The following is a 14641-nucleotide window of genomic DNA, read 5'->3' as shown; positions in this document are numbered from 1 at the left end:
CCGCATCCCGGCAAATTATCCGCATGAGCTGCGGCGAACAAAAACAGCCCAGTGCGGGGGAAGAGGGGCCCGGCCTCAGCTCCTCTCTTATGATGGAGAGACTTGTCACTTTGCATCAGCTCCGGACGCCCCGAGCACATCAGCTGCAAGTGAGGAGAACAAGACCGCTCTTTGGGGAGAGAACCACACGGAAAGCGTGAAGGAGAGAGGAATTCTGCAGAGATGAGAGGAGAGAAAATAATTTTAACCTTTGGCCTTTAACAAGCACTTTATTGGCTTTCTTTTGGTTACAGATCCACTTGTGCCTTGACGTGCCAGTTTAGAATTGAAATGAAAGGAAATTCTAATCACCCTTTGCAGCTACCCCTAAAATACCATGTGTTTATGAAAAAATAGCACGCTACACTACAGTGCTTTAGAAAAAAACGTAACATAAATATCATTTCAGATATCATTTCAGAAGCTAACCGGGTCTGGCCCTTGTTAGTACTTAGATGGGAGACCGTTTGGGAATAGGTGCTGTAAGCTTCTCTCCGCGGCTGAATGCAGAGGGGTTGCGTCAGGAAGGGCATCCGGCGTACAACTGTGCCAAACAAATATGCGTTCATCTGAGATGACACGCTGTGGCAACCCCTAAAACGGACAAGCCGAAAGGAAAAGAAGAAGATTATATATACATTTTGATTTATTAGCTGTGAGGCTCCTTTTGGTCTGTGTGCATTGGAGACCAGGAGCAGTATAATATAGACATTAGCCTGTCTATGGCCTTTTAGTGTCCAGCAGTCTTTGATAAGGAAAATTTCCATCTATCTTTTTATTTTTTTACACACTGTAATATTTTCATGTTTAATTTGATAGAAAACGTCAACTAAGCATGGCAACAAATAGCTTAAAAGAAGTGATTTTTTTTAAGAAATGGCAGGAAGCATGGCCTGCCACGGGAGCTGTTGAGCCAGCTCTACGTACAAGTCATCGACTCAGTCCTATGTTTATCCATCACAGTCTAGTTTGGTGCTGTTACAAACAAAAGAAAAATTTTGTCTGCAACGGACAGTCAGCACTGTTGTCGTTGGTCCCCCACCACCCACTCTTCAACGACTTGCACGCTGCTTTCGAACAATGCGGACCAAAACTAGCAGACATTCCAGCAGCTCAGCCCTCAAGGTGAAATTCAATTTACTCTCTGCTCTCTATATTTTTTTGTTACACATACTACACAGAGAACCACTCAAATAATGCAAGGAGAGATGTCAGAGACATGTGGCTTACAAATACAGTATTGCTGCACCTCTTGAGCTATGCTAATGTGGATGATTAGTGCTTTGCTCAAAGGGACCTTATCTGCTGCCGATTACTGTATTTTCCGAACGACAAGACGCTACATTTTTTTTGGTCCTGTGAACCTTGCGGCATTTTTAACGATGGAAGTAAAATGTAGTTCTTTGTTTTTGTTTTTTTTGTAGCAGTTATGACTTTAAATGTACAACAAAAACTTGTTCAATCAAAGTGGTTTAAACATGGCTGTTCCCTAAAGAGCTTGTGCACCTACGTCACCGAAGTCACGTGACTGGCCATATTGCAATATTTAAATAAATGACCCCTGGTTTTACACAAACTCGCATTCATTAACTATGATTGGAAAAAAAAGAGGACATCTCAGGTTTTGTAAATATTCTCCTCCGGTTCAATGGCTCCCACAATGTCGAGCAGCTCTGTTTGACCGGCAAAATGGCGGCGTGAAAATGGTGACGTCACGTGCACAAGCTCTATAGTGCACTCGGGTCTGGGCATGCACAGATGCATACAATGTGTAAAAGAAGAAGATTTTACTTTTAGCGCATGTAGAAGAAGAATCTACTGTAAAGCACAGAAGATGACGCCACCTCGGGCTTGCATAGAAGTAGACGGCGCTAGTTTTTGGTGCACTCAAAGCAAGGCAGAGCACAACGCGTAAGAACACACATATATATATATATATATATTATATATATATATATATATATATATTTTTTTTTTTTTTTTTTAAATCAATTTTAAATCTTTCACAAAAACTGGTGGATTATCCTTTTTGAGATCTGCCAGTGAATCTTAAAAGCGTGAAAGAAACAAACAACTGATTTCGAAAGGCGGACTGGTACGTGAGGAGAAAAGCACTACTTCAGTGCTAACTCAAGATGAAAATGACATTGAGAGTGATAAAGAGACTGAAATGTTCTGTGAGAGACTTTCATAGGCTCTTCACCTCCGATGCTGAGGACGATGACTTTAGTGGTTTTGAGTGAGGGAATAAAAATAAATGGCTTTCCTGTTATGTATGAGCCATTTTATTGCCATATTGCAGTCACTGTTTGGAAACAAGGTATGTAAATAAACATGTACAAAGTCTTTCTCTGAGAATATCTAATTTAAAAATTTACAAGTATGTCCGGGATACTGTATATCCACGGTGTGTCGTCCAGAGCAACTAGCGTATGGAAAACCCGCTGCACAGAGTGGGCGCAGGTTATTAACCGGTGCGCTCTATCATCCATGAAATAAAAAACAAAAGTGCAACTTGGTTCAAAGAAAACAAAAATCAGTCAAAGGAGATTAAAAAAATTTAATAAATGTAGGACTTGATGGTATTAAAATAATGTCACCTGTTTTAAAGTAAGTGAAAACTAAACTAGAATTCCTGTGCTTGTGTAACAGATTTCTGCTACAAATGTACATGCTAATTTCATGTTGAGAAACTGTGCAAAATGTAGACCTAATTCTGCCGTCATTTTTGGCTATATTACCTGTGGTGTGCACAACGTCACAATAGAGCTACTGTAAACTCATTTGTGCTTCTGTATTAAAAAATAGTGACGGGATTTTTGGGAGGATGTTGGTTAACCTTTCCTGATAAAACCCACACAATCATGGGTAAAACATGCAAATGCCACACAGAAAGGCCTGACCTGAGATTCGAGGTCACAACCTCAGAAATTTAGCGAGCAGACGTGCAAACCTCCACACCCACCTTCTCTAACAAGAAATTCACAAAGTATACATTTTAACATTAAAACTCATTTTAAGAAGCTTCTGTGAGCTTCTGTACCTAAGGGCTGAAGCTCTTCTCTCTGTTTGTACAGAATGTTCTCTCGTATTTGATGTTGATTTTTTAACATTCTGTGTGAATCTTTAATTCATTTTCTGTCCTGTTTCTCTTTTTCAGAGTGAGAATGAGGAAGATGAAGACGATTATCCCAGATGGCTGAAGTTGAAAGGCTGGTATTACAGAACCACGGTAGCTATTTCGATTGCATTGTTTTGGCTGATTGAGACACACTTCAGTCGGGTACGTGGTAAAGCAGAACTGCACAAGGATTAGTTACTTCACGTTGTTACATTCTCTTTTGAAATGTAAATTACACAAACAATTGGATGTGATGTGTTAATTGTAACGCTTGTTGAATAGAGTCGGGGCTCTCCCTGCTGGACATTGCAAGACTTGCAATGACTATAAAAAGAAGAAGACGAAAAAAAACAAGGAAATTCTCCACCCCACCCCCCACCCACCCACCTGTATAGAAAAGTACAGGCGTCTTGTGGCCTCCTTCTCAAGGATGTTTCCTGGCAGCCAAGGAGACTTGAGAAAAATTGAGCATCACCAAAATAAACCTGTCTCGCAAGATACATGCGCGCCGAGCCTAAATTGGCCTATTTAAAGGAATAACAATGTACAGCCTTTGAAAAGTATTGTCTTGAAAAGTATGCTGAGGTCAAGGAGAGTGGGCTACATAGAGAGCTAACTGGCATGAGGGTGATGGAGAGGAGCCACGGTACCGTTTTGGCCTAATGCAAGTTCATGTAAAGTCTCAGAATATTTTATTCAGGGTTTGGAAAAAGAAAAATGTCACGGGGGTCAAGGAGAAAACATTATTCCTTAATTATATGGTCATCTCTAACAGTATCCAACTTTAAATGCTCAATTTGTGTTTAACAATAGTATTTACAAAAAATAAAATACAGATTATGTACAGTTTTTATATTATTTGACATTATTACTGTCGATATATATTTTGAAGTGGAAATCCAGTGGTTTCCATGAAGACTGTATCCACTAGATCATGTAATATGTACTCTATCTTGACAATGCTATGTTAAATCCTCTCTCGTTTAATAGTGTTTTGAGAAGGTTTTTATCGACAAATACAAATTTTCAGGGGGGCTGCCATTTTCCCGAGTCACATGACCTACGTGGGCGTATGTGACATGTTTACGTGCCGTTCCAAACGCTCTCCACCGCTCGATTGATCGGAAAAATGGAGGAATACTTCCATACACAGCCGTGAGCGGCTTGGTCGCTCGGTTGATCGGGAAGACGGATGAATACTTCCATACAGATTTGAACCTGTGGCTGTAAATAATGCCGCCAAGCAGCGGAGCCGTGAGCTGAGCTCCGTTGAGCTGCTCTGTATGGAAGTATTCCTCCGTCTTCCCGATTAGCCGATACTGCGATTTCTTCATCAGATGATGATAAATCGGAGTAATCAGCACTGGGCATAAATGGTGTCCCATGTAATCGAGCCTTTGTTGTGGCACGGTACACGTCACATCCGCCCACGTAGGACATGTGACTTGCGAAAATGGCAGCGCCCCTGAAAATTCGTAATTGTCGATAAAAATCTTCCCAAAACACTATTAAATAAGAGAGGAATTAACATCACGTTGTCAAGATAGAGTATTACATGATCTGTTGGATACTTTGTTAATGCAGACCGCTGGATTTCCCCTTTAAGATATGCAGTTTACTATTCTTGCCTCTTTTTTTTTTTTTTTGCCTTGTGTTGTGAGCAATAATTTCAGTTAGAACCACTACGTGGTGGCTCTAAACCTAACAAAGCCAGGATAAACCCTTAAAGATCAGATATTTGAACACAAACGGCGCAGTAACACATGTAGACGGATCATTGAACAATTTTCCTGGACTTGACTGATATCACTGTATTATTAATTATTATTTGATTAAGTTATGAATTATTAATTATGTAATATTAAGTATTACATTGGCGGCACAGTGGAGGAGCTGGTAAAACGTTGGCCTCACAGTTCTGAGGACCCTGGTTCGATCCCGGCCCCGCCTGTGTGGAGTTTGCATGTTCTCCCTGTGCCTGTGTGGGTTTTCTCCGGGCACTCCGGTTTCCCCCCACATCCCAAAAACATGCAACGTTATTTGGACACTCCAAATTGCCCCAAGGTGTGATTGTGAGTGCGGCTGTTTGTCTCGATAGCAACCAGTTCAGGGTGTATTCCGCCTCCTGCCTGTTGACAGCTGGGATGGGCTCCAGCACCCTCGTGAGGATAAGCGGCAAAGAAAATGGATGGATGGAGGCATTACAGTGAACTGGTGCTATCCGTGTGGAACAGGAACCGATCCTTGTCAGAAACAGTGACAATCAATGAACAATTGATGCCATTACGCAAAAAAAAAAAAAAAATTTAAAAAGGGGTTTTGTAAGTAGGTATAAATGCCAATGGTGACAAAGCACATAAAACTAAGAGGATTATAAATCGCCACTGCCGTGCACCTAACCTGGACACAATTGTGAACCCATGTTCTTTAAACAACTGTCTTCAGTAGTTACATTCTTCAATACGACAAACTACCTTGCTATGTGGCTCAACCAGATTATTAAATCGCATACTAGCCTAATGCCAGCGCAAATTGATGTAACATTAAATATATGCATGAGTGCGCTTTATCATTTAGAACTAAGTCACTACACAATAAGAAGAAGAAGAATAATGGAGAAAAATAATGGCAAATAATGTGAATACAATGTGCTTTTACTGTGAATTGAAAATAGCTTCTCATTTATCCAAGTATTTAGGAACTGGTCTCAACATTCCTATTGCAGCATGATTGTGCGTTGCTGATCTATATTGTTACAAGCTCTTCCAATAAGAAAACCAAAATGCTTGGGAGATGGATGGAAACATTACAGCAGGCTAAAACAACAACAGGAAAGCTGTTAAGCTATCCATGCGGCGGTTGAGTAGTTATTGAACACATCGAATATTTGCTGCTTGTCTGTCTGAATCATTGCTGTTTTGCCGCAAAGCTTCGCGTACAGCCAAGCACGCTATCCATATTCATGTGATATTTGCCTGAAGGCATTGGCGTCGACTAAAAATAGCAGAGCGAGAGAAAGGGTCTCGCAGTGTGTTTCCGAACATGCGTGAGCCTCGTCTCCGTGAATGGTTGCGTGCACCATGAGGAGAACGTACTTCATCTTCAATGAGGAAACACTCGTGTGTAATTACACCGGCCCTTATCAAACTACAGTAGGTATGCGAGGCGCACGCCTTAATATAGCTCATAGATCCAAGGTGAAGGCGTGTGTCATCACACGGCTCTTTTGTGTGCATTAGCTCTGAATAATTCAAGTCTTTAGAGTTACCAAGAATATGATCCTTCAAAAATTTGTTCCACTTTGTTTTCTCAGATTAATTCAATCAATTCAAACGGAGTTAGAAAAAACACATTCACCAGCAGGTGGCAGCACCACACCAAGTGTCATTTGTTTTATTCCCCTCCTGTCTGCCATTTAAAATCATTTCAAAAGTAAGCCAATACGGACAAAAATCGAGTATACGACCATTGTTTGTTTACAGGAAACTTTCTAATCACTCAACGTAAGCATGAAAAACAAGGAATTTTTTTGGGGGGGATTATTTTCAAATAATTGAACTTGAACAAACAGAAGATAAATGTCATTAAGTGAATTAAACAGGAAACAGAAGTAGCTTTAGGTGACCCATTTCCGGCTTACTCCTTATAAAATGTCTTTACAATTAATATTTCTGAGAAAGTAGTTTATGTCCAGTTAGTTCAGATTTTGACACATATTTAGTTAAGAAGAAAAGTACATAAAGATAAAACTCTACTTTCTGTGATTTACAGACAAATTCAAATAACATTTCAATATTCTAAATGTCATTCAGTGACAAAAGACATTAAAACAATAGAAGTACAACAGCAAATATGTTGGTGCTGGAGTTGATTGCCAGTCAGCTTACTTCACATGAAAAGATCTGTCGTCTATTATTGTCACGGTCTTTTCAAGTGATTTCTGTAACACCTAAAGACAAAAACTCTGCACAATTCTTTTGTAAAGAGGGAACTTCTGTATGTTGCAGATCTTTTTCATTATCAACTGTACAGTACCTACATAAATTGTGCTGCAGTCACTCACATTTGACAGGCTTCCGCACCATCGCGCTCACAAATCTCCACAGTCAAGCACGAAAAATCATGCACATAAAATGTGTTACGAGTAGAAAAAATAGATATTGAAAGACGTCGTTTATTTTGTGTAGTCTTGACATTAATTTACGTGTTTATTTCATAAACGTTGGTAACAAAACAAGCCTGCTCCAAAACAATCAGTATTCGCCCGGAAACAGGAAATGCAAGTTAACCGTACGACGCATGTTCAGAAGTGATGCCAAAAGTGCCTGTTCAGAGCTGCTTCACGTACTGCGAGCGCATTTACGTCGAAAGTCATCATCGTCATGAGCCACGTCAAAGGAAATTCAGTTACACTGAAAACATTTCTGCGATATAACACAGGTAATGATTCAGTATTTAACTATAACAAGTATGACATTGTGATTTACTTTGACTTTTTTATCAATTTATCAATTGATTGACAATGGATAGCGCCGTAAATTACGCGGGATTATAACAATACATCACGGTGAAATAAAATGATTTGATTATATGAATATTTAATTTTGAAATTGAATGTCTATTGACGTCTTTAAAAATGTCTGTCTCGGTCTGTGCAGTGTCAATAAAGTAGGATTATCGTATTAGGTAACAACTACTGTACATACTCGAGTATAACAAACTCAGTAAGTTATTTAAGGTCTTGAGATTCCATCCCGAATCACACCCGCAACTTTATATCTGCGGGCATGACTGGTGGACCACACCTGTACATTTTTCAAATGTGAGTGACTGGTGCTGTATGAGTGCCTTTTAATCTGTTGGATCCAATCGACAAAATTCTCCATTCATTCTTGAATTACAGTGACTGAAACGTAACAACCATCCTCTGCCATGTTCTTGGAAACTATTCTGGGCCCAATACTTGACACAATGCTTTCCGGACCTTCAATGGAGTCTTTCCAGGAGTATGCAAGCCTGCATTAATGTGGCAAAGATGCAGATCATTTCCATTTTTTTCTTTTTTTCCCCCCTTCTTAAAGCATGTGAAGTGGGGGCCGAGCCTGAGGCAGTGCACTTGATTTTCTCCAAACCGGACATGGAAACTCTGACTGTGAGGTATGTGAGCCTGAGTGAATGGGTGGGAGCGGTGCAGCAACCCAAAAAAAAGACCATCTGCTCAATAGATAGAAAGATACATTTAAATTCAACCTTTATTGAAATGCATCTGTCATGTGCATTTTGAAGTATTTTGTTTTCTCCATAAAGTGTGCGTTCCTCTCCATAAAGTTGTTGTCATTAATGTGAGTACGACTTCACATCCATATTGAACGCGTCCGGCAAAGGGCAGGCCTCTGAGTCAACATTAAAACGGACTTGCCGTGCACATGAAGCCCGCTGCGTGCGGGAGATTACATTTACAGGCAATTACCGAGATTGGCGCATATCAGATATCGTGTGGTGTTCAAACCTGCCCGAGCAGACAGCTAGACCTCTCCGCGGCACACGATCCCCGTTGTGACATAAGTTTCACAGAACCTCCTACGACAGCACCTTCGTGTCTCGTGTTTGGTCGTAGTTAGGAGTGTTCTTACAAGTCTCAGCAGTAGTAATAGAATATTCGAGTGGGGATTCACATCCAGGATGCCGTACGGCACAGGTGTCAAACTCACGGCCCGGGGGATCTGGAGCGCCGCATGATCTTGTGTGGCCCATGAAGGCAAATCATGTGTATCAACTTCCATGATTTTTTTTTTTTTTTAAATCTTTACCAAGATTTCAAATTGTCAGATCATAAATGATAACATTGCAATATTGCAAGCATTTTTGTGTTACCGAGCATCAACAATAGCTGAAGAACCCATTACCCTTCAGTTCTGCTCCGAAAACAGGGTTCATGAATTCCACGTGTAAATATGATGAGCCGGTTAAAGATTTTTATGGTTTTGAGGGGAACTGTAAGTACTGTTTGGCCCGCTACAAAAATTAATTTGACATCCCTGCATTAGCGGCTGCGCCATGAGAAATTATCCAATGGTACTGAATTGATCTGAATATAGTTACAGTATTTATTTAAAACAAAGTATCGTGTTGGCTGCGAGCAAAGAGACAGCTAGTGACAGAACAATTATGGAAATACACTTTCACCAGATGGTGGAATGTAGAATTAAGTTTTTCCATGAGCCATTCATACAACAGAATAACAGCTTTCTGTTCATCTAAACCGGGTCATAATCCAACACTTACGACAGTAAGTAATTTTTGGAGAGATTTGTGATGTGGTTACCATCATTTCGGTCAACATAGTGCAGTGATGCCTCAGTTCTCAACCACAATCCGTTCCAGAAAACGGTTTGAGAAGTGATTTGTTTGAAAACCAAATCGATGTTTCCCATTACAATGAATGAAAAAATAAATAATGCGTTCCAAGCCTAAAAAGTTTGGCTTTTTAAAGCATTTTGTTTGGCTTTTCCTGATAATAAACTCTATAGTAGAAATACATGTATAGTTTAAATACTTTATATAATAAAATAATTTAAGAAACATTTAATTTTGCTTAAAATGTATGCTTTAGTAGTAGAGTACACTAGGCTGGGAGTGCATTGCCGTATCTGTAGAAAATCGGCACACAGCCTTGTAAACTTTTTATTAACAAAAGTGCAGAATAACTTTAAACAAGCAACTTGCCTTCTTTGGAGCCATGATTGGGGTTAATACGGTAGTCCTCGATAAGAAGAAAAACAGCAGTCACTACTGGGACACGTCTGTGTACAGAGGCTGCGTTATACAGAATAACAAAATTCCGCTGGTTGCGCTTGCGCGAGTAATGTCATTTCCAGGTTTTTTTTTTCAGGGTGTGTTCGAATTGACAATAACAAAACGTGTCCTGGGTGAGCGAACTGCTTGCCCCCGCGTGCAATGTTATTTCCGGGGTTTTTTCGGGGGCCGTTCGAATAGACAATAATAACAAAACGTGTCATAGGTGGGTCAGCTGCTTGCGGCGCGCGCAAGATGTTATTTCCGGGTTTTGTGGTGGCGTTCGAATACTGATTTTCGTTCGAAAACAGAAGCAAAAAAATCTGGAAATATTTGTTCGAAAACGGGGACGTTCGAGAACTGAGGCTTTATTGTATTCTTTTTGTAACTTTTGGTTTGTGGTGTGCTGTGAGATTTTTTAAATGGAAAATATCGTCCTTGGCTCGGTGATGGTCGGGCAAGTTTGCAGTCGATGAATTAACATGCAAAACTTGTCGAGAGAATCACAGGTTTATGCAGCCATAGATCCGTATGAACATCTGAACATGCGTCCTTGCCGAGTGATGCAACAAAGACATTTACCAACATTTGCAATGTCACATGGTGACTGACAGGCGTCCTGCTGACATCTCAGCTGTGCGGCCTTTTCAACTCGCTGCATGATCCCGAGATTTCCTGCTGCTACACTTACAAGTTTCAATCAGTAATTCAACAGCTGCATCGATGCGACAAAACAGCGGCTCTGAAGTGTAAAGTTATAGATGGCCGTGAATTCACAAACGCAAAAGATGGAGAAGACGAATGCACACCGGAAGTCTGTCGTCGAAAAAGGTCCGACTCCAGTGGAGTGTGTAGCGTTACGTAAGTGTTTCACTGCCATGACGGCCACAGATGATGCGGCTTTGAGCCACAGGGTTGAGTGATCCCCATGCGGCTGTAGAGACTGTAGAACAGCGCAGGCAACCCAGGGACCCGAGCTGAAGGGGACCCTGAAAGACACCTGACAAAATAACGGCACCGCTTTACCGATGGATGGCTAATTTGGGTGAATTCATGGCTCAATCCCCTGTTCTGAATTATGCCGTTCAGTTCCTTGTTAGAGAACTGCAATTTCTGCAAAACAGCACTGAGATGTTGAACATTTTAACATGTATTCAAAAGTTGATGGAAAGACAAATTAAGTCCACCTCCAAAGGTCAGGTTAGAGTTAACAGCAAGCCCAACTATTCCAAACTTTTTTCAACTACTATACAGTAATTCAAACTGGCCACCCTTCCCAAAAATATAAATTCTGCATCCATGGAAATTTTCCAGCCATGTCTGTCCTTCACATTTTGTCAGTGAAACATACAAAGTGGTTTTTAGTTATTGATTATTGACAGCATGCATATTAAGTCAGGAATAAGACATTAATTTGGCTCCTTGGAAAATTTGATATGATGATATCTGTGTTGAGTCGCTAATAGTGTAGTGGTACACATGCCTGACTTTGCTGCGGGCAGCGTGGGATCGATTCCCGCTTCAGTGATGGTGTTGACATCTGCCCTGTGACTGAATGACGACCAGTTCAGGGTTTAGTCCGCTTTTCTTCTGAGGCTGGTTGGGTTAGGCTCCAGCTCTCCCGTGACCCTTGTGAGGATAAGTGGCTTGGATAATGGATGGATGGTTTGGTCTGTAACATAAAAAAAAATGCAAAAATATTGTTGCGGCACGGTGAAGCAGCTAGAAAGCTTTGGCCTCACAGATTTTGAGGACCCGGGTTCGATCCCGACCCTGCCTGTGGGAGTTTGCATGGTCTCCCCGTGCCTGCGTGGGTTTTCTCCGGGCACTCCGGTTACCTGCCACATCCCAAAAACATGCAACATTAATTGGACACTCTGAATTGCCCGTAGTTGTGATTGTGAGTCCGGCTGTTTGTCTTCATGTGCCCTGCAATTAGCTGGCAACCAGTTCAGTTTGTACCCCGCCTACTGGCCGTTGATAGATGGGATACGCTCCAGCACTCCCTGCAACCCTTGTGAGGATACGCTGCTAAGAAAATGGATGGATGGATGGATGTTTATATTTGATGTCAAAGTACAGATCTTTTTATTACTTGTGTCAGTGACATTCAATGTAGATATTTGGATTGTCATATGCCATGAGACACCTGCAATGTAACACCACGACATGAAGAGTGATTCATTCTTTGAAAGAAGACAGTTCCTCCCTCATTAGATGCAACACAGCTGTGGTCTCGACCTCTGACAGCTGTGCAAATCGAGCCTCGTGCTAGTTTGAACGTGCACGCCAGGATTTAAGCCCGCGTTTAATGCTTCACTGCGCTGTCTTTCCTGAGGTAAAAATTGCTCAGTGTCAGAGGGGTCAAAACGGTGCATGCAATATCCTCTACACAAGCCTGCTAAACCAAAAGCATCGTGTAGTTTCCATGTTTGCCCTCCCTGAAAACCATGGCCAAAGGCTCGGGATCTTTTTTGTCAAGTCTGTTTTACATGTTACAGTTTTGAGTAGTAAAAAATGAATAATCCCGAAGGTATGGCAAATCTTCCTTTTTTAGCATTAGGAACGATCCATCCATTTCTTAGCCGCTTATTCTCACGAGGGTTGCATGCTGGAGCCAATTGCAGGGCACATAGAGACAAACAGCCGCACTCACAATCACACCTGGGGGCAATTTAGAGTGTCCAATTAATGTTGCATGTTTTGGGGATGTGGGAGGAAACCGGAGTGCCTGGAGAAAACCCGCCCGGGCACAGGGAGAACATGCAAACTCCACACAGGCGGGTCCGTGATTGAACCCAGCCAGCAACCAGTTCAGGGTGTACCCCGACTCCTGCCCGTTGACTGCTGGGATAGCCTCCGGCACTCCCCGTCACCCTCGTGAGGATCAGTGGTGAAGAAAATTGATGGATGGATAGTTGTTTTGTTACAACTGTTTGTTTTCACATTTTTCCTTTCAGGGGCATAAAAGGTATTTGACAGATGTTTATGTAACAAAAATGTATTTACATGGACATTAGTGTTATAAAATATTTTATTGAGAACATTTATGGCAAAACTTACACAATTGTAAATCCAATATTGACTTCCTTCAGCGAACAGATAGTTACGAGACACAAAGCTTCTTGTTAATGTTCTTGAGTTTGGAACAGTACGTGGTAAGTTAAAGTATGTTATGTGTATGGTTAAGTAAAAGTACTACAGTTAAAAAGTGCTTGCGGGATTTACAGTACTGACAGCTGGCGTAGGACAGGAAGTGGTATTAACACTTGAATTACCCAGACATGAGCACCCTGGATCAGCGTACGAGTCAAATAAAAGCATCTCAGACATGAAAGGCAGGATCTCCATGGTTCCAACCCCCCCTCCCACCCTCAACCTCCTGTTCCCCCCTTGCACATGGGCCTTGTTGCCAGGCAATTGGGATGAAGGAAAAACACAGACGGGCTCCTGATGAGTTATTATTAGGCCACACTTTGACGTGATGTTGAAACCCAATGAACGACCGTCACGGTCGCGCCGATCATTGGTTCTTCTGATGAACTCCAAAACCAGACTTGCAAGAGTTCAAGCGTCACAACTTTTGTTTGCACGAGCGAGTGATTAAATGAGAGGAGGTCCGGGTCCACCCACGCGTGGTCGTTACGCACCAAACAGATCGCGCTTTGACTCAGCTCAACGGAGTGCCTGAGGGGAACGAGCGGGTGGGGCTCTGCAAGGCAGGTGTACAGATAATACAATTGTGTTGAATGTCCTCAAGACTCCAGTAAGTTCCAGTAAATGTTTACTTTAAAACTTCTCAAGTGACCTTGAAACTGCAGTATTGAAATCGTGCTGCCATGATGAACTCAGATCACCTTCAGTTGTCAAAAGGGCTGATGCACTGCAATAGAATTGAGCAGAACTCTGCCGATAAAGTCTTTCACCGGGGGTGGGTGGGGGGGGGTGGTCGCACCACTCAGTGATGGGTGTGAATGTGAACAATCACTCGATTGTTTGTCTCTCATGTGCCGTGTACAGTCTGGCTTTCACCCAAAGTTTCCTACCATAGTCTCCATATCTTCATGAACCCGAGCAGGAAAAGCAGTACAAAAAAAAAAAAAAATGGATGGAGGGATGGAAGGAATTGTGGGATTTGTTTCTTTGTAGCATTTTTGTTTTGTTATGTGTTCATTTGTTTTCCATCTTGGTGGCCAAGTAGTGCCTGAGTGGTTAAGAACAGTGTCCCTGGTTACCGCTGGTTACCCCGGTTTAGACCCACTACTGCGGTGTCCTTGAGCAAGGTGCTAAAATCCCTTTTCTTCTGTTGCTAAGTGCAGTGATCGGTTAAAATGCAAATTTTTCAGTAAAATGTCTGTAACAAATGTGAAATAAAAAAATATATTTATTGTTTGTTCAAATGGAGGCGGCACGGTGGAGCAGCTAGTAAAGTGTTGGCCTCAAAGTTCTGAGGACCCGGGTTCGATCCTGGCCCCGCCTGTGTGAAGTTTGCATGTTCTCCCCGTGCCTGTGTGGGTTTTCTCCGGGCACTCCGGTTTCATCCCACATCCCAAAAACATGCGACATTAATTGGACACTCTAGATTGTCCGTAGTGATTGTGTGTCTATTTATCTCTATGTGCCCTGCAATGACAACCAGTTCAGCCCGTTGACAGCTGGGATAGGCTCCAGCACTCCCCGCGACCC

This window comes from Syngnathoides biaculeatus, chromosome 6 (assembly GCF_019802595.1).
Source record: "Syngnathoides biaculeatus isolate LvHL_M chromosome 6, ASM1980259v1, whole genome shotgun sequence".
Taxonomy (NCBI): domain Eukaryota; kingdom Metazoa; phylum Chordata; class Actinopteri; order Syngnathiformes; family Syngnathidae; genus Syngnathoides; species Syngnathoides biaculeatus.
Note: the sequence above shows the minus strand (reverse complement) of the source record.